Raw genomic sequence first — 19319 nt, forward strand, 5'->3', positions numbered from 1 at the left:
TTCCCTGGTAAAGGGAGCTGGGTTGGCAAGGGAGAGTATGACATGGTCCCTGCTACTCTGCCAACCAGTGGTGGGCACAGGAGCTGTCATGGGAATGATGTGAGAGCTGCTTTGCCAGGGCACCATGGCCAAAGTGTGGGGATGGAAGGACCTGCTGACAGATGGCAGGTCACCCAAGATCTCCCTTTTCTGGCTGCTCATTCCCCTGCCTGCAGTGCCCTCTGTGTACCAGCAGCCCCAGAGGACAGGGAAGAGGGGATGCCAAAGGTTGGCGTGTGCCGGACGGGGCCCTGCTCGGTCTGGCTCCTGGGAGGGTCCCATCCAGCGGACTGTCTCCTTGGTCATTGTTATCAGGGTAATTCTCCAGCAGCTCGAATCCTGTTTTTGTGCTGGTGTTGCCTGGCTCTACAGGACAGAGGGGGAGAGAGAAACACAGGAAACGGCAGCGACGGAAGCAGAATCATCTCCTGGAGGGAGTGAAGAGCCGCTGACGCCACTGAGGGGAACAAAGACAGAGATTCAGAAGGGTTTATACACGAGTTTGTGCTGGAGGCTGCCCAGACAAATCGTCTCAACCCCAGCTTACAGCAAACCTACCTCCCGCCCGGCACGTCTCTCCCAACCCAATCCCCCTGCACTGAGCTCTGGGCTGCAGGGAGACCTTTGTGTGGGGGGACACAGAGGCATCTGTGAGCCAACACTGATGGTTTTGGCATGGAGAAGCCCTGCAGAGGGTGACCCGGGGGGATGTCCTCAGTCTTGGCCCCAGCTGCTGTGAGAACTTTGGCATGGCGGAGCGAGGGTGGCCGTGGGAACAGAGTAGTGCATGGTGGTGGCATAGGCACCAGCCTCGCCGCTGCCTCAGAGCTGTCCCCACCACCACCCCGAGATGCCACGGGAGCTGTCCCCACGCCCCACACACACAACGGGCCCTCTGTCCCACAGGCACAGATGGAAACTGTGAGTGAAAAGGCCAGAGGCCCTGGCTGCCAGCCTTACCCAAGGCAGGGAGGAGCCTGCAAGCCTCTGTCTTGCCGAGGTGCGAACTGCCCCTGTCCACATCCCTGTCCGTGCCACACCCTGGGTCCCAAGGAAGCCCCTGTGTGCTTCCTCTCCTGAGGGTGCAGATCAGCAGTGCCACATCCCAAGTGCCAAGGGCTCTTCTGCATGGCTCTGGGGCAGGAAAATCACTCTTTGAGCATGGGGCAAATCCCTCGGGTCTCCCAGCTCCTGGCCCTGTAGGATGCAGGTGTCCCAGTCAGACTTGTCCAGGGAGCTTGCTAAGCCCTGGCCTCATGCACAGCACTGGAAAGCAGTGACAGCGGATGTAGCCTTCTCCTTGACACACTTGTGCCAAGGAAATTCCCCCCACCCAGTCCCTAATTCCAAGAAAAGGACGTGTGCCACAGCTGCTTGCAATGAAGACCTTCCTTTTTGGTGATACACATGGCAGCACTTACACCTCAGGCCCTTCTGTGACTGAGGAGCAAAATCTTGTACCAGCCCCAACAGATGTAGGGCTCCCTGGTCAATAACCCCATCCCCATGCCACGGTCATTGCTGGCTCCAGCGCCAGGGTAAGGATCTCCCATCAGGAACACCCTGTGAGGGTCAGTGATGCTGCGGGGCACTGCTGATGCCTGGGAGAGCAGTAAGGACCATGGAGCCATACAGGGTGGCACTCCTGTGGGGAAGCTCACAGCACTCCTGCCTTGCTGCCTGCAGCAAGGGCGGCACAGCCAGGATGCTACTGCTGCCAGGAGTGCTGCTATTCCCCGGGGCTGCCTTCGTGAGCAGTTTTTGTGGCTGGAACATTTGCACCAAAATGTCATCAGTCCCTTATCTGCAACATATCTGGGTCCTTTTGGTACCCACTCAGCCTCCAAAAATAGCCTCAGCAGAGGGAAAGAATACATCCCTAAAATAGCACCGCCACTCGGGCTCACTGGAGCTGGAGCTGACACCTGGTCAAGTGCCCATCGCGGATTTGCAGGGAGATTGCAGGTCTATTCTTCAGTGCTTTCCCAGCCTAAAATAGCAGCCGCAACCTCTCTGCACTGCGAGACCAGCAGGTGCTGGGCAACCTTTGCCCAAGGCTGTGCCCACGCTGCAGCCTGGCCCCTCTGTGCCACCCCAGGGCACCACCAACTATAGCCCTGCAGGACCTGTGTGTCCACAGCAGGGCAGGGAGGTGTGAAGCTGTGGAGCACAGTGAGGGCCAGGTGAGTGACCCTGAGGGATGCAGAGGAGTGGTCTGGCTGGCTGCCTCTCCTGAAAAGGAGAGCTGCTGAGGAGGAGGAAGCGGGGAGGAAGGAAAGCCTTGTTTGTCTGTTCCCAGAGCAGCGCAGGAACTGCTATATGAGGAATTACCTGACCTCACTTACATCTCCAGATGCTTTTCATCAGTTTCACCCCCCTTCTTTGTTGGAGCCCCTCCCCAGCTCCTGCATCTTGCTCTTCACTGTGCTGCTGCCTCTCCTCTGAGCTACCCCAGCACTAGCAGCTGGTTTCCGCCAGGTTGTGAGTCCTCTTCAGCCTCCTTATGCTCCAAATCCACCCACACCTGCTCTTCCTCCTGAATGGACCACATTCACCCCCTGTACGTGAATGCAGGAGTCTGGCTCTGCCTGGCAGACAGGGCATGGCCATAGGTCTCTGCCAACCCAGGAAGGCAGGGAAAGCTGTGGCAGATGGGATGAGATGTGGGCTTTCAGTTACGGGGAGGACACTGCAGGCTTGTGGGGAGCTCTGTGGTACCCAGCTGGGAAACTGGGGATCAGAAAGAAAGAAATTTGGGCTCAGCATCTATCACTGACACACACTGGCATTTTGCATCACTTTCAGACCCCACATATCTCAGTTTGCTCCCCCTCTGCAGCCCCCTGCCTCATGCAGTGTTGCACAGCTGGACTTCTCAGCATCTGTGAAGGACGAGTGGGTAAGACCATGACGCAAAGGTTTCATGCTCTTTGTAGACTATTGCTTCCTCTCTCGCCTGGCCCTTTAGAAGATCTGTGTAAAGATGTTTATGCAGAATACAAAAGGTTTAAGGATGTGTGTTGGATACTGAGGGATGAAGCCCGGCATGAGATAAATGAGGATCTGGAAGCAGGATCCACCGCTGCTGCTCTTCATATTGAACAGTGTTTCCTGGGGCAAGTGGAGGAGGGGGATGAGGCTGCTGAGGGCAGGTCTGGGAATCACAAAGCTAAGGTGCTCCCAGGGAGTAGGACACAGACACGGGCTGGAGCCAGGGATGGAGGCACATTTTGCTGCAGAACAGGGCTGGGCTGTCACATGTGGCCAGGAGCAGGGCTGAGAAACGAAATGTGGAAGGGCAGGCAGAAAAGGGGGAGACCGTGAATGGCATGGGCTGAATGGAGGTTAGAGCAGTGATGGTTTTGGATCAGGGGAGGCTTTTTCAGGAACGATGCTGGGAAGGGAGTAGGTGCTCAGAGTGCCTCCAGGGATAGAAGGCAATAGAGATGGATTGCTGAGGTATGCCAGGGAGGGCTGAAAAGGTAGGGAGTGACAAACCCTCCACACCCTGTGTAAAGCTTTGTTTTCCTCCAGGGAGGCCCTATTCAAGTGGAGACCCTCTAAGTTCTTTTCAACCTCACAGCATCCCATCAACCCGTGGTTAAATTAGGGGCTGAGATCCTTCCAGGCTGGGGTGGGAGGAGGAAGGGGGTATATGAGTAAAACAGTAAACATAGCACTCTTGACAAGGCTAATTTCAAGATTGGGAAGGATCTTCCGAAACAACAGGTTATTCCTAGACTTAGGAAATGAACCAAGTAGCCCACTGGCCCAGAAGGGCCATGGGGAGGACTCATATCGCTAAATTCAACAACCCATTGAGTGAGCTGAGGTCACCACTCATTGCAGGGGACAGGAACTCAGGGAAAGGAAGGGGGGACCGGATGCTCGGCCAAAATACCTTAAGAAGTAATGTTAAGGATATCCCCTCTCCTCCAGAGCCAAGATGTGACAGTGCCTTCCCAGGGCTCCACGGAGAGCAGTGGTGAGGGGGTCGCTTGCAGCTGGTGTTCCCAGGACGAGTTGTCCCACACCTTTTCCCACCTCCACTGTTCCTCCTAACCTTCCTCTGACTACAGTGCTTGATTTTCCCTGCCCCTGTGTTTTGTTCTGACACGATAACCATCGACTGAAACCTTCCAAGCCCAGGCAAACAGGATACACATGGGTCAAGCCTGAGCAGGAGCGGTGTAGTGGCAGAGGGGTGAGACTTTTGACCCAGCAGACGCCATGGGTATGAAGTGACGGGTTTTGGGAGGTTTGGAAGAGCAAACAGGCTGGTGTCGTGGAAGCAGGAGAAGAAAGAGACCAGCCTGAACATCTTTCTCTTCTTTGAGGGACCTTAGAAACACATTACCCCATCCAATTCTACTACCCACCTGAGCGTGTGTTTGACACTGCTCAAGTCAGCTGTGAACCCCAGCAGTGCTTTCCCAGGGAGGTGCAGGGAAGCCCTTCCAACATGGAGACTGGAATTCCTGAAGGCCATGCCCATGCTTCTTGGCCCTGCCTTTGTCTAGCAGACAAGTCACGGCTGAAGGACTCAGGTGACATCATGCAGAGAAGGTGGTACAGCCCCACAGGGTCCCTCAGGTTCTCCGACAGACAAATGTGGCTGTCTGGCCTTTAAAATCCTCAGTACAGTCCTGTGCACTGCTGATAGCTATGCAAAGACTGGGGGATGTGGTCATGAGTGAGGACGTGGCAGAACATGAGGAGAGATGCACAGCTTTGCTGGTTCCTGCAAAAGGAAGCCACCATCTGTTAACAGAAAGAGGAATACCAATGGAAGAGCAATTTAATTAGATAATATATCTAATTAAGACAGGTGACAGGCTGCAAATTTCCCTCCTGGAGAGACCTTTGGAAAGCTCTCAAGCAAGGATACTCCATACCTTGTTCTTTCAGCCAAGGCCAAGTGCCAGGGCAAGAAGAGGAGCTGCAGGTTCCCAGGACCCTCCTTGCTGCTTCCCAGTGCTTGACTCCACTGGCCATCACCCCATCTACGGGGGCCAGATGAGACATAGTCGCCAGCATGGCTGTGGCTCTGCAGGAGCTGGGCAATTCTGAGTGCCCAAGGCCCTTGCTCCCTCTAAGTGCCCTCTCCTCCACCTCACTTGGATTCCTAGCCTTTCCCTCTGCCAGGATGAAGCCATGGTATTTGCAGACCAAGACGTGGTTTGCAGCCCTTTGTGGCCAGGCGGAACACCTCTGCAGGGTGGTCATCAGCACTCAGGGACTGAGGGAACCAGGAGCCAGACCACATCCTTGAAACAAAGCACCCCGTATCTAGGACTGGGGGATCCCACAGCAACAGGCCGGGCTCATGCGCAAACCTGCTTTTCTTTGCAAGCCAACATCTGCTGAAGGCCCAGCTTGCTTAGGCTGCACTGAATCCTGGTGCTGCGTCAGTCTTCCCCTCTCCCCACCCCCTTTTTCCCCTGAAGAAATTTCTAAGAGATTTTTTTTTTGTCATTGGCATTGTCTGTTTGATCCCCAGGTCCTAACCAGGCAAAATAACACATGCATCTTACTGGAGACAGGATAGAGGACTCTTGGAGTTAATCGTTTTCTCCATTGTCTTTCAAATGTGTGCTGAGATGTCCGTAGCTGGGGACCCATTGTGCTGCCTTCCTGCTTGTTTTTCCAACAGTCTCCAGTGAATAAAACCCATGCAGGGCTTGTAATACACTTTCCATGACCTCTAATCTTGCTGTATGATCTATCTCAATTGGCAGGTCACAGACAGTAATCCTTAGCAGCAGTTTCAGCTCCATCTCACCTACTCCAAAACCCAGCCCAAGCTTTCCCTGTCTGGCTCCAGCTTCCCTCGTCTGCACCAACATCCCCACTGCTTTCATCCGTACCTTCTTCCCCCTCCTCCCTTCTTGCTGCTCTCCCAAGAGGTCTGTCTTCACACTTTCCTCCAAGCTTTTGGTCTCTGGAGGTGTTGGCACCGAGGTGTGCTGTGGCAGGGAGGTGATGCCATTGAAGGCAAGCTTGCTGAAGACCATCCTACCTCCTCATCCCACCACAAGTGGGTCGGGCCGATGCCACACAGCAACTCAGCTACCATCAGCAGCACAAGTAGCCAAAACAAGGGCTGGAGGGGATTTCAGGGCAGATAAAGCCTGTGGATTTGCCTTCCCACCCTGGCCATGAGCTCACTCTCCCGCGGAGGCTTGATGAGATTCCCAGATGAGGAGGTACACAATGCAGGAGGGAAACCCTTGTGGAGTTATTCCACACAACTTCTATGGAAATGTTTGCCCTTCCTACTGCTTTCCTGCTGTGATGGAAGCCCTCAGGTGTCCCTCGCTAGGACAGCCACCTGGGCTTTGAGGATGAGTCACCCCCTTTTCCTGTGCTCTCCTCGGCCTTCCCTTTGGCAAGGACTGGCAGCAAACAGCAGGAATGAATCAGAGGCAGGGGTGGCTGAAGGACCAGCAGCCCACCCCCAAGCATCCTGGCATGCATGTGTCAGCTGCAGCACCACAGGGGACTGGGCATTTCCCATCACTGACTGATGAGGACTGGTGATCGCAGGGGACAGAGAAATCTCCACATCATCTCGCTGGAAAGCGTGCTCAAGAGTCCCTTCCTAAAAGGACTGAATACCAGCTGGAGTCTTTTCCTGCACCAATGGGACATTCCTGGAGCCTCCTCTGATAGAGCAAGGATCTCTCTCCTGCTCAAAGGGTTTGTGTCCAGGCCAAGGATAAAACACCAGCTTCGTGCTTTGGCCTTCTTGCTCCGTTGTCCAGTCTTTTCTCCTTGTTTTTTTCTTTCATTTTCCTCTTCACACTAATGGGTAGCCCCTGGCTTGGGTGTCTGTGCCCACCTTGAAAAGTCAGCAGGTTATTCCTCTTGAACTGCCAAAGCAAATGGCCCATCTCCCTGCTGTTGGCAAGGGGATACAGGCAGGAAGGTGTGGAGCTGGGGCACCACCGCAGCCCAAATCTCCAGCCAAGCCGTTCGTCAGTCGCATCTGCTGAGGAGGCAACCAGCAAGCCCAGTCATGCTCTGGGATTCCCGAGTGCTGTGCAGCTGAGCCTCTCTTGAGAAAAATGGCAACAGGCTGAGTGAGCCGCACTGGGTCAGACCACTTGCAGCTCTTCTGTCTTCTTCCCATTCCCAAGAGAACCCATAAGGCGCTTCTTCCTCGCTGTGCCACATGGCCGGGGTAGGTCACTGGAGGCATCGCAGCCACAATGACATGGGAAAAGGCTTGGCAAGCAAGGTTTTCTGGACTGTGTCATGCAGGGCAGGGGAAAAGGAGATTGGACTGATCATTCAGAGGCCTCTGAGAATTAAGAACGTGGCCTTGCTAGGCAGAGCCTGCAGAATGCTGGGCTGGGGTTCTTCAGCTGGTCACTGTCAGAGGTATCCGTCCTTGCCTGCTCTCTTTAGCCTGGGCACACTGACAGGTTTGGGTACTCTGAGTTGCTCCAGGTACTCTGCAACCTTCCTTTGGTGCATGTCCGTGGTCAGTGAGTGTGAAAAAGGCCCATCACCATTAAAGGAAGCCATTAAAGCCTTGCAGTGACCCAGCAGCAGGCTGTGAGAGCTGGATGGGCCAGGAGAGGGAGGGCAGCAGTAATTACAAATATGCTGAAAGGCTCAAAGACTTTGAGAGCCAAGAGGGACCGACCCTCCCGACAATGTGTGCAGCCAAGGCTGGAGGCAGTGTGCTGTTCAGATGCTCCCCCCTCCCTCCCAGGTAGGTAGCACTGCAATGAAATGTTAACCAAACACTCTGCCACCTTTATCAACCTTGGCTTTACTGCCCATAATCTCACACCCCTTTTCCGAATTGCTCCTCAGGTTACAGCTCCTGGTGGTAACCGATGGGATGGCATGCAAGGGTACCCGAGGACACGGTCAGATGGGGGGAAAGCAGACGGGGCCGTGACCAGGCTCCTCCAGTGGCCCACCAGATGGAAGTGCATGTCCATGGGCACAGACACAAAGGTGGCTGTGGCTGTCCCTTCTTGTGCTGGCAGTTCGGCATCCCGGTAAGGTGCCTGAGACTCGCGTTATCTCTGATGAAAGGCAAACAGAAAGGGGAAAGTGAGAAGGAATTCCTCATCCGAGAGGGCTCTTATCACCTTTCCGCTTCCTTCGCCTGGAGAGATACGACAGCTCAATGTTCTGTTGTTCCTCAGGGGGCCTCTCCTCCCCTACCCCCAGCAGCATGCGGGTGCCATGGGGCCTCCTGGCCACAGCGCTCCCTGCCCCACAGCTCAACAGGCATCTCTAAGCACATATTCCCCCCTCATCTGCCCCTCTGCCCTCACCTGAGCACCCATCACAGCGCCTCTGGGTTTTGCAGCCCTCACCAAACACGCCAGAGGTCTTCCAGGGACTAGAGAGCCATTTGCCTTGTACTGGGGCACCACGATCTTGTGCTAGTCCCAGCCCACACTCAGCTGGGTAGTCAGCACAGGCAGTGCATGGTGGCCCCAGCCACGTGACAGTGATAGAACTCACCACAACCTTGATCAGTCACGTAACTGAGGCCAAGAAATAAAGCTCAGGCTCTTATCAGCCCTGCAGTGAGTCGCAGCACACTTACACGGTGACCAGAGCCAATTACAGCTCCGGCAGAAGCAGAACAGGTCAAGCTCGTTGGCTGAGGATAGTAGGAGGTAGCCACGGGCTGTTAGATGCCCCTATAGCAGGGAGGTCCTTGAGGGAGGCAAGAAAAGCTGAAATAGTCTATGACATTGCATATGAGAGAGGCAGAGATGGCGGAGACCTGTGCTCCATTCTTGTGGCAGCAGGAAGAAACTTGTGGTCAAAATGCTTGTGAAATCTGAAGGCTCCTTTCACCTATCCATGTAAGAAGAAGACTTGGGAAAGATTCTGTGCAGTACACCAGCTGCCAGCAATGGTGAAGCTATTGATCGTCAGGTTACAGAGCTACGGCATAAAATCACATGAATCCAAAGAGTGAACAGATGGCCAGCCTGAGCGGGGATGAAATTATTTTGTTGCAGAAATGACAAGCAGCTCAATTCAGCGCTAGTGCAGGAACCGGATTGGATTTGACAGAGAAGACAGGGTGCTTGCAAGGCTTGGTAGTGCCATGTTTACTCAGCTCTTGGATTTTTGTTCATCCTGAGGTTGTCCCACTCAGGCTGGGGACCCACGTGCAACTCAGCTGCGGTTTGATGCAGTCGCCCAAATGCTGGTATCCAGTTTCATTTTAGATGCACTAGTGTATCCTGCCCGGCCTCCAGCTGTTGCTCCAGACAGGTCTTGGTCTCCAGTAAGTGCCGTGGCAGATCTGCCATCCCCCTTCATGTGCCTCAGATGCCCTAAGACATCTCAGATGGCTATGGCTCTGAACAACTCCATTTTGGCAAGAGGGTACCAGGATTCTGGACATATTGAAGAAAATACTTCATGGTGCTTAATTTTTGTCCTTTTCTGATAGCACCTTGGGGATTTGAGCTACACAGACAAAACTCTGAGGGACCGGCCATTAAGCAGCCAAAATAAAAGTGTCTGTTCAGCACAGGGATGGGAAACAAAAGCTTTGTGGAGCCAAAGTCAAAGAAAGCACAAATATTTCTCACATTGGAGGTTGCAAGGACCCTTCTCAGAGTAACAGAGGGATGGAGAATTTAGAAATGCCTGCAGCTGCTGTGCTGATCTGGAATTAAACTGACCAGGAATCATGACTGGAGTCTGAAGAAGCAATTGGACAAAGAGAGGAACTCCGACCCTAGTAACAGCCACCACAGCTCCTTGCAGAGACAAGCCTGGTGAAGGCAGAGGGGTATTTGGAGCTGAGAATAGCCCATTCTTGGAGCCGTTTCATTTCGGTACCGCTAAAGGAGGATGCTTGGGAAAGTCCCCTTATTTTTTCGTTGAAGAGGAGCCGGTGCCAATGCACAGAAGCCTGGCAGAGCGCAAAGGCAGGTTCAAGCAGGCTCAGGAAGTTGGGCTCCAGAGGCTTTACCAGCTCTGTGCAAGCAGCGCTGCACACCCTCCTCTGCTGGGGTCTCCTGCTGGCCGCGTGCTTTGGTGGACCTCCTTTTGCAGGCAGGGTTTGGAACAGTAGCTTTGCCTTCCCCCCTCTTGGTCCCCTGACTTGCATAGGAAGGACAGGGAGAACGTTGGGAGGTGAAAGTTTAGGAAGAATGATCCCAAAATGGAGAATCCTCCTGGAGATCTTCAGACATATCCAGGGGCACAGCGAGGTTCCACAGGGTCTGGGGCAAAACCCAGGTCTGTGATCTTTCCTAAATGAGGATGTCTCATGAAGTAATGAGCCAGGCCTCTCTCAACAGGTACCTGGGGGCAAACTGCTCTCACTTTTCTTTCTCCCCTGTTGCCCTGCCCACCCTCCAGCTCATCCTGGGCATGTTAAATGAATTAAAGTTAAATGCATCTCTAATTTATCTCCATTCCGTTCTCCCCAGAGAATGATTGTCCCAGGGTGATCCCTCTGATAATGAGAACTGATTTGGAAAATAAAAGAATACTTGTTATAGAAACCCCAAAACCAAATGCCTTGAGACTAACGAGGAGGCTAAAAACCCCAGTGAATGCAAATCTGCAGAGATTAGCAGCTGTTCAAATGCAAGATGATCACCCAATGGCATATGCTTCCAGAGCATTGACTAAAGACCTGCAGAACTATGAATAGATGAGGAAAAAATGTTGGCAATTGCTTTGACTTTCTGAGTGGTTTCATGGATATCTTTGCAGGCAGGATTGGTGGAGGCAGACGCCCACCCTGGGATGGTAGAAGCTGTGCTAGAGAAACCGGGGTGGGACTCATGACCCAGACATCTGATCGTGAAATTGGAAGAATATTTGTTACTAAAATTCCACTGTGTTTTCCAGAGGGAAGAGATGAGGGGAAAGGAAATGACTGCCAGAATGGCTCCAGCCCCACTTCTTTGCGGTGCTTCAGTAAGAAGCACAAAAATGACCCAATGCTAACAGGCTGGGGAGCAAAGCTCTCACTGAACAGGCACAAAACTCCTCAGCAATGCAAACATAGCACCTTGTCAGGACAATGAAGGCAATGGGATCCTGTGCAACGGACATTCCTTCATTATGTCGCCCAGCGCAAGGCCAGACATACTAAATCACAGCACTTGTCTGGGGACCAAGACGTGTAAAAGGAGATTAGGTGATGTTGGCTGTAGGTGTGGTGCTAAAGCCATTAAAGCCCTGCAAGCGCTGCTTTCAAGGCGGGAAGAAAAGTGCAGCCAGTTATGGGAAAAGCAGATTGCCTGGGAAAGCCTTGAGCTTTCTGGTGTCAGATGTTTCCCAACAAGGGTCCAGGTGCTGCCCACACAAATGCAAGCTGTTAAGGCCTGTGGAAATCAGCCTATTCCTCACTCCGTACAGACCCCAAACCTTCTCCAAGGAGAAGGCAACTCAAACCTCCTCCAACAGCCTTGCCCCTTCCATCCCCTTGGTCCCCTCTGCCCCCACTTCCCTTCCTTGTGCTCAGATGTTCCAGCAGCAGCCTCCACGCTCGCTGGTGTCTGCGTGCCTGGCTTGAGTGACCTTTCCCCAGGACAATGACTGCTATTGAATCCGGGCAGGCATAGCCAGCGATGACATGGAGCTGCAGACGCAACGTCCCATCACTGCAAAGAGGGTCCGGCTCAGCACAGCTGGGAGCGGGGGAGGCTGGCCTGGGAAAAAGGCTTCATCCATGAGCCTGCCTTTCATTGCACTCGGTGGCTCATGCGTCACACGGGTGGCTCCATGGTTAGATACGCTTCTTAGCCGATTTAGTCCCACTGCGAGGTGCCAGAGCCTCAGCACTGAACATTAAAGCCCGTAACAGGACTTTCAGGATCTTACAGTGGTGGTAAATACCTTCCCATGTGCCTACACACCATAACAGCTTTGCTGGGGAAAATATAATCTCAAATAGTTTCAGAGAGATGGTTACTTTGATTCATGAGTCCTCTGTGGCTGGGGTACCATGACAGGGTAGTCATCTTTTAGTAGACACCATGCAGAGTCTTGTGGGCATGGAAATAGAAGTCAGGGACCAATTTATTGACTAAACCCCACTACTGCTCCTCTCTGCAGGGCTTGAGATTCCTGGTTCCCCACATCTGCCATGGGCTAACAATTCCTCCCTGTCTCACCAGGGAAAATAAATGAGTCACTGCACACACAAAAATTGCAAGATGGAAATTGATATCTGAATACTGTGGTGATGATGAATATTACTATTGTTGCTGCTATTGCTACTGCCAGGCAGGACTAAAGGATCTGTTCTGTATAACTCACACTCCCTCCCCCAGCCCCTTCCAGCTTGCCCACTGAAACATCAGTCTGGGTTTGTCATTTCTTCCCAGCACCACCTCCCAGCAAAAATCACAGGTCTTTATGATTCAGAACCCATTGCTGCATCCCTGCCTGGAGATAGAACACGACCAGAGAACACCTTGCTGCCACTGGCTCCTGATGAGCCCAGTCCATCAGCAGAAGGAGGTCAGCATCACTCCATACCTGGGATGCAGTAAAGGTGCAAATGAGGGGGAAGCCTACTCCTTTAATGTGCCAGCTTGAACATAAAAGGCAGAGGGAAAGATTCTTCTAGTCTCACCACGAGCTAAACTGCAACCCCTCAATTCAGAAGAAGAGGCAAGAAAACAAATAAATACACAGTATTAATAAACTTAAGTCTTTAGATTGGTAATTTTTGGAAACATGCGGAGTCAAGCAGGAACCTCAGGGCAAACCCTGAATGAGGAAAGGCACTGCATTAGAAAAATACACTGATTAGTCCATCATCATCAAGTCTTACAAGATGCTCACCACCCATGGCTAAGCCAGTAGTCTGAGTGGCTCTGTTCCTAGGTAGAAAGGCACCCAAAGGAAGGGAGCAGCCTCCCTCCAAATCCAATAATTTCTCCTAAGCCACAGAGCCAGGTCACGCTCCAGAAAACCAGAGAACCAGTCTGGGATCAGCAAACACCTTGCCAATGCCTCAGTGCCTGAGAGCTCTCACACCTTTAGCAGTCACTGCCCTCTTATCTGCTGGTGCCCTGCGGGGTTGCTGTCTGTAGGGTGAGACAATTTCCAATTGCACAATCCCAACTCTCCCTCCCACTCTTCCTACCATCCTCAGTGAGGGTGGGAAGTGTCCCTGCACAAACACATGCAGGGGGGTTTAAAGGTCTGTATCAGCCAGCCCTCAACCCACAGGTCACTCCAGCTGGAGTTCCCACACATGTCCTTGGGAATGTGCCTCCCTCAGAGCAAAGAACAGATAGCCAGGATTTGCTTTGCCCACTGGGACTGTTTCCCTGGAGAGGGGGGAGAAAAGGGTGGTTAATTCAGGGTTTCATTAACCTAACAGTTGATTGCAACAGAAACTTGTCCTATATAGGAATTGTGTCGGGAAACAGCCTGAGAAGGAGGGGCTGAAGACAGTGGGTTACAGCAACCCTGCTGCTTCTTCCAGCCTCACTTCTCCTAGCGGAGGCCCAAAGAACAGAGCAGCTCATGTGGGTTTGGCTCCCAGCTCCAGGCTCATCACACTCCATGTGAGCAAGTTAAAAAAGGCAAAGCTGTGCCATAGTGCATGGCTGCCTCGCATAAGAAACATAGATGATCTCACAGGCACAGATAGGGACACGCACATGAGCCTATAGAGAACATCTGGGTCATTTCCATATAAGAAATTACATGGCAAAAATCTCCCTGCGCACGCTTCTGTGGTCTGCTGGAGATGTGTGGAGCATCCCTTGCATAGAGGCAGAGCCACAGATACATACATCCTGCATAGCTGTAGGAATACTCCCCAGCATAAAGAGAGGGGGATTGGGAATGCGTGTTTCAGGACTGGTTTTCACTGGTCTAAGCTTCAGATGCCAGCAAAAAGGGCTGGTGCCTCCATCATGGCCATGCCTTTTCCATCTTCCATGAGCGAACAGGTGGCAGGGTGGCAAGCTGGACCTGATCCGGCAGAAAATGATCCCAGCAAAACACACAAACCAGGGAAAAAAGAAAAGAGGGAATACACAGCTGGAGGGAGAGGGGAGAAGGCACGGGAGACACTTTCTCCAGAAGCTTTTTTCCAAACGGATCGCGCCAATTTTGAAACCACACCCTCAGTCACAGACAGAGATGTAAATACGTCTGTTCCCAAGCAGAGCCGCATCCCAGGGATACCCCTCCTCCCCAAAAGCACCCGCTTGGCTGCCCTGCACAGCAGGGGCCAGCCAGGCTGGAGGAGGAGAGTAGGAGGGGGGTTCTGCTCAGGACCTTCTGGAAAGCCCTGGGAGCAGATATGGGAACGTGTGAGAGCTGCAGAGGTGGAAAGAGGAATGGAGGAAGGAAGGAAGGAGCTATTGTCACCGGAGAGGGCTTTGTGTGACTGGCATTGCTGAGATTCCCGCGGCCACGGCAGCTCTGCAGAGGGTCCCACTGGGAGCAAGTGGCAATGGAGGGGGGTGGAAGGAGAAAGAGAGTCCAAACAGGTTGACAAGAGGGGCCACGCCATTCCCAGAGCTGTGTTTTCTTGAGATAAGTCTGACCTATTCGCAGTCACTCTGGAGCAGTGGCAGGGGCTGGCCTTTACGTCTGATTTGACCTTCTATTGTGGCTCAGACACTGCAGAAGATTAAGGCAATAATCAAACAACTCCCAAACTTTGAGGCATACCCGGCATGGGGCCCTGGCAATGCACAGAAGCGCAGACTTGCCAACAACTGCCAGGTCCAAAACAGCCCGTCTGGCATATCCTGTCTTGGACCTGTACCAAGCAGATTGAGTTGGTCTAGAGGGGTCTAACTCACAGCATATGCATCCAGTGACTGTTCGTTCCAAAATCCTGCAGGACATCTCTCAAAGAATGAGCCAGCCACCTAGATTGATGGCTTGGAGGCATGTCCAAGTTGCTGTGGCACACGAGCATGCCAGAAGCATCCACCATGCTATTCTTTTCTGCTTAGTTAAGACAAGTAGAGAGTCAGGCTATAAATAATTGGGAAGAGTGGGGGGAGAATGAGAAGAAGGATGACAGAAAGATTGAGATGTGGCAAAGGTACCAAAATCCATGTTTCAAATATCCCTGGTTGGCTGCTTCAGTGGAAAGGACAAGGTCTTGTTGCACCTCGGAGCACATGCTCTTTCTCAAACCAGGGAGCAGTGGTTGTAGAGGGAGTGCATGCGATGAACCCTGTCTCCTTCTGTCCACACAAATAGCTTGGCAGGTTGGCAAGGTGGCGATAAAAAAGGAGATGTGTTGTCCTTCCTCACTTCTGGACCCTAGGGACCAAGACAGTCAGCCCAGCACCCTTCCTCAGAAAAGGGGACAGGAGCAACATAATGCCTTTGGGGAATCCCTTCAGGGGCACTATGAAGAAAACAAGGTGGTTTGCATGTTTTCAATCAGAGGTGTCAACAGGAGATTCTATCCCCTTGTCATGCCTCAGGCTGATGAATGCACGCACTGTGTTAGACAATCCTAACGCAGGGGTGATGGTCCTCTGCCAGCACTGGCAGCACTATCTGCAGTGCAGTGTGTTTGAGAGGTGCAGGCAGCCCTGTCCGGGCAGTGCAAGGCTGTGAGGAGCTACCAGACCCTTCGAAAGGTCCCTGAGGTGCCACATGGCCAATGCATGGGGAAGGGCCAGTGTTTGGGTGCAGGAGGTAAAGACCTGAAGGTGCTTGACTTCAAGAACCTGAGGCAGCTGGTATTTAAGAGAAAAATAGGGTTGGGGTTTTGTAACAGCAAGAAAGCATCCTTGGATCTTATTTGGGTCTAAGGGCCTGTGAGACATGAGGGCATATCTGTACCATGCTCCCCTGCTTTATCAGGACTTTTCCGTCCTCTGAGGTATCTCAACCCTCCCTCTGCCCAAGATAATGGAGAGGCAGCCAAAATGGGATTTAAACTCTTGGCTCCCTCTACCAACAATTGGACAAAGCAAAGAGGCAGGATGGGAGAAACTGGCTTTCTGGAAACTTCTGCTCGATGGAGAGGGGTCACACCCCCTTCAATAGAGATTGGAGTCGGGGGTCATTTTACATCTGCCTTTAATGAAGAATGGTGGGAAGGGAAATTTAGCAATGAGCTAATTAAATATATATTTAATTTCCACCCTGTTAGCAAGGAAAAGAAAAAAACCCTTGGAGCAGCTGCTAGGTCATTGTTTGAGAATTTAAAAATAAAAGTTTCTTGGCATGGATTTCAGAGATGGAGGCAGTATCTTGCACTGTCATTCCAGAGGGAAAGGGAGAGTGAGCAGAAGGAGGATGAGGCCAGGCAAGGATAGTTCAGCTTGACTACGTGTTGCTCAGGTGTGTCTTGGCTTTTGAGCCTCTCTTCCCTCTGGCTGGTTTAGGTAATCAACATCCTGCCTGGATGGTGAGCCTCACCAGGGACGGATTTACAGGCCCCGCTCCCTGAAAAGCTGGGAATGCCTTGCCATGGGGTTGGCTGAGGCTTGGCAGTGCCCTGAGTGCATCAGTGCGGCTTAACATCCTCAGCCAGGCTCACCTGGGAACACAACCCTTCTGCCCGTTGGCTCTATTCAAGCTCACGTCCAGATACCTGCTTCTGGCCTGAGCTATGTTGTAGGTGTACCTGTGCCTGCCCTTGTGCCCAGCTGTCCCAGTCTCCTGACTGGTTGTCCTAGATGGACTCCAGACCTTAGCTGGTGGTATCCTTGTCTCCAGGATGCAACTTGGACCTACACTGCAGCTTTGTCTCCAGCCCTGTCTCGTGTTGCACCTAACCAGACAGTGCCTTGTCTAGGGCTGCGACTGGAATATGTCCCCATTGTCACCTTGGCGATGCTGATCACCTGTGTTGGAGGCGTGCTTGGCGCTGGGCTGGTGCCCTGTGTGGGGTAGCACCGCTGCTGCTGCTTGCTGGCTGTGAACTGAGATCCAGAGCTGCGCATGAAGGAGCCCGGTCCTTGGGCTGTGCAGGACCTGGCTTCACACCTCATCCTTGGGTGAAGGCCATGGGCCACTGCTTCCCCAGTGACCCTAGGGAACTTCTGCATCCCTTTTTCTGTCTCTGTGTCTCCTCAGTGCTGGCTTCCCACTCCATCTATCAAGGTGTCCTCTTGTGGAGTAAGCTCTGTTCTTGCTGTTCCCTCACACTGGTGACAATCCAGATCATGGTATACGGCCTCATCTCCAGTGGCCTTAATGCTGGTTTTTCCCTTCCCGCCCTGCTGCATGCCTTAGCCTGATGCTTTCTGGCAGCAACTGCACATGGAACAGGAGACCTGAACTTTTCCATTCCCCAGTCTTAGGCACTGCCAATCCCTCCTAGCTGGGAACGGGCATTAAACTCACTCTCCACCAACAAATGGCTCCTGGCTCTCCCTTTCGTTTCTTGAGCTCCATGTGACATGCACGCTGGCTAAGAGGGAAGGAAGGATTGGGGGCATTCCCCTCTGCCCCAATGGGCCCAGCACTGCTCAGTTTCTTTGCCTGCTCACACGACTGTGGCAGCTTTCCTCCTCACTGTGAGCACCTGGTGCTGTTCCTTCCCTCTCCTGTCCCACCCATGGCTCTGGCACACTTGGTGTGCTGTCCTTGGCACACATGAGAGCAGTTACAAAGACCCTGCCCCCAAACTCTTGGCAAAACGGAGATTAATAGTAATAATAAAAATAATAAAAAAAATACTCATAATCCCCCTCCCTGCCAGATTATGCAGCCAGGGAAACAGAGTGCAGCACGGGAGAGTCTGGCTGGCTGGCAAGCTCCACCTGCTCACCAGCTCGGCCACCAACATGGGGAAAGTCGGAGGAGGCTCTTAGGAGACACTGTTCAAGGCTGAAGGAGGGCAGGAGGAGTTTTCCTTGCTTTTGAGGCAGTCCTCCAGCCCATCTGCCTGGATTCCGCTATTGGAAAGGACCTCTGCGTCTCCAGACACCCCACAGACATGCTGGCAAGCTTGAGTCAGCTCCTGGTGTCTATCTTTGAGCAGAAAATACTACTGGTCCATACTCCCCTTTCCACTGACACTGAGCAGTGTGGTCAATATTCACAGTCATGGCTCTTTTTCCTCTCCAGGAGCAAGAAAGGTTTCCCACGTATGCACTTAAGACAAGCCTGTTTGTCAAGAGGTGCTGGCTCCCTCCTCACTGTGGTTATGGGAAGGCTTTTTTGTTTAAAAAGGAAAGCGAATAGATTCCCCTGACACCCAGCCTTAACAGACACGAACCCAAGGGAGTCCCTTGTTTAACCATCAGGAGTACATTGCTGGATAACAGCCCTCCTCTCCCTCCCCTCTTGGCCTTTTTTTCAGCTGGGACAGGCTTGTTTCTGCCTCTGTTTGCTCTTTCTGAGCTGCTTGCTTCTTGCCAGAAGCACTCCGGGAAAGTGGGAGGATGGTGAGGGTCCTACAAGCCAAGGCTTCTGGGCTGGAACAGCACAGGGGCAACGCTGCTCCAAGGACTTGCTGTGGCAGAGCTGGAGGTGAGGATGCCACTAGCAGGTGGAAACAGATGGACAGAATGTTTGGGACACGTCAGGGCCAGGACACGAGGAGACTGAGAGAGGGAGAAAAGTCCCCTCCCTCTTGACCTTCGGTTTGCCTCTCGGCACTGCACATCTATGTGTGTGAGGCAAAAAGCGGTGTGTTCTCCTCCTCCCTGCCCTGCAAAAACAGAGACCAGAGTCAAACTTGGAATTCCCCTCTGTCTCATCGCTGAGGAGACAGGGTCTCAGTGGTGATCTCACCCCATCAGAAACCTTTCTGTGCACAAGGCTAGCGAGCAATGAAAAGAGAGGCCGTGGAGGAGGAGGGGAGTCATGGCAGGAAACCAAGAACACATCAGACACTCTAAATTTAGATCTTTTTATTCAGCTCGGACAATATTCCTTGATTTCTCATTGTTCAGGAGAGGGCAGAGGGCAGGGGATCTATTGAATGGCTTTGTCCTGAGAGATGCCACTTTGTCTGGGTATATGGGGGGTGAAGGAGTCGCAGATTGGGTTGGTCTGGCGTGGGTGAGAGGTGTATGTCCCACTGCTCCAGATAGCCTTGGGGTGTGGTGGTGGGTCTCTGACCAGCCCTGGTACCTGCTGCCCTCCACCATCCACAGCCAAGGCAGTGGTAAGGACTGGCACGAGGGCCCCATGGTGAGCACCCGTGACCAGTGAGTGGTGCCTTTGCTGTGTGGGGCAGGTCCCCATGCCAGTGGGGTGTCAGATACAGGGCGTGTAGGATAAATACACACCCGCTCTATACGTCTCACTGCCTTTCCGGCAGCACAGCTCAAAGTCTATTTTTAAACTCCCTCCTTTATTACACAGCCCAG

The sequence above is a fragment of the Pezoporus wallicus genome, unplaced genomic scaffold, assembly GCF_028554395.1.
Source record: "Pezoporus wallicus isolate ANWC-B61680 ecotype Strahan unplaced genomic scaffold, APGP_CSIRO_Pwel_v1 contig_8110, whole genome shotgun sequence".
In the NCBI taxonomy this organism is placed as follows: Eukaryota; Metazoa; Chordata; class Aves; order Psittaciformes; family Psittacidae; genus Pezoporus; species Pezoporus wallicus.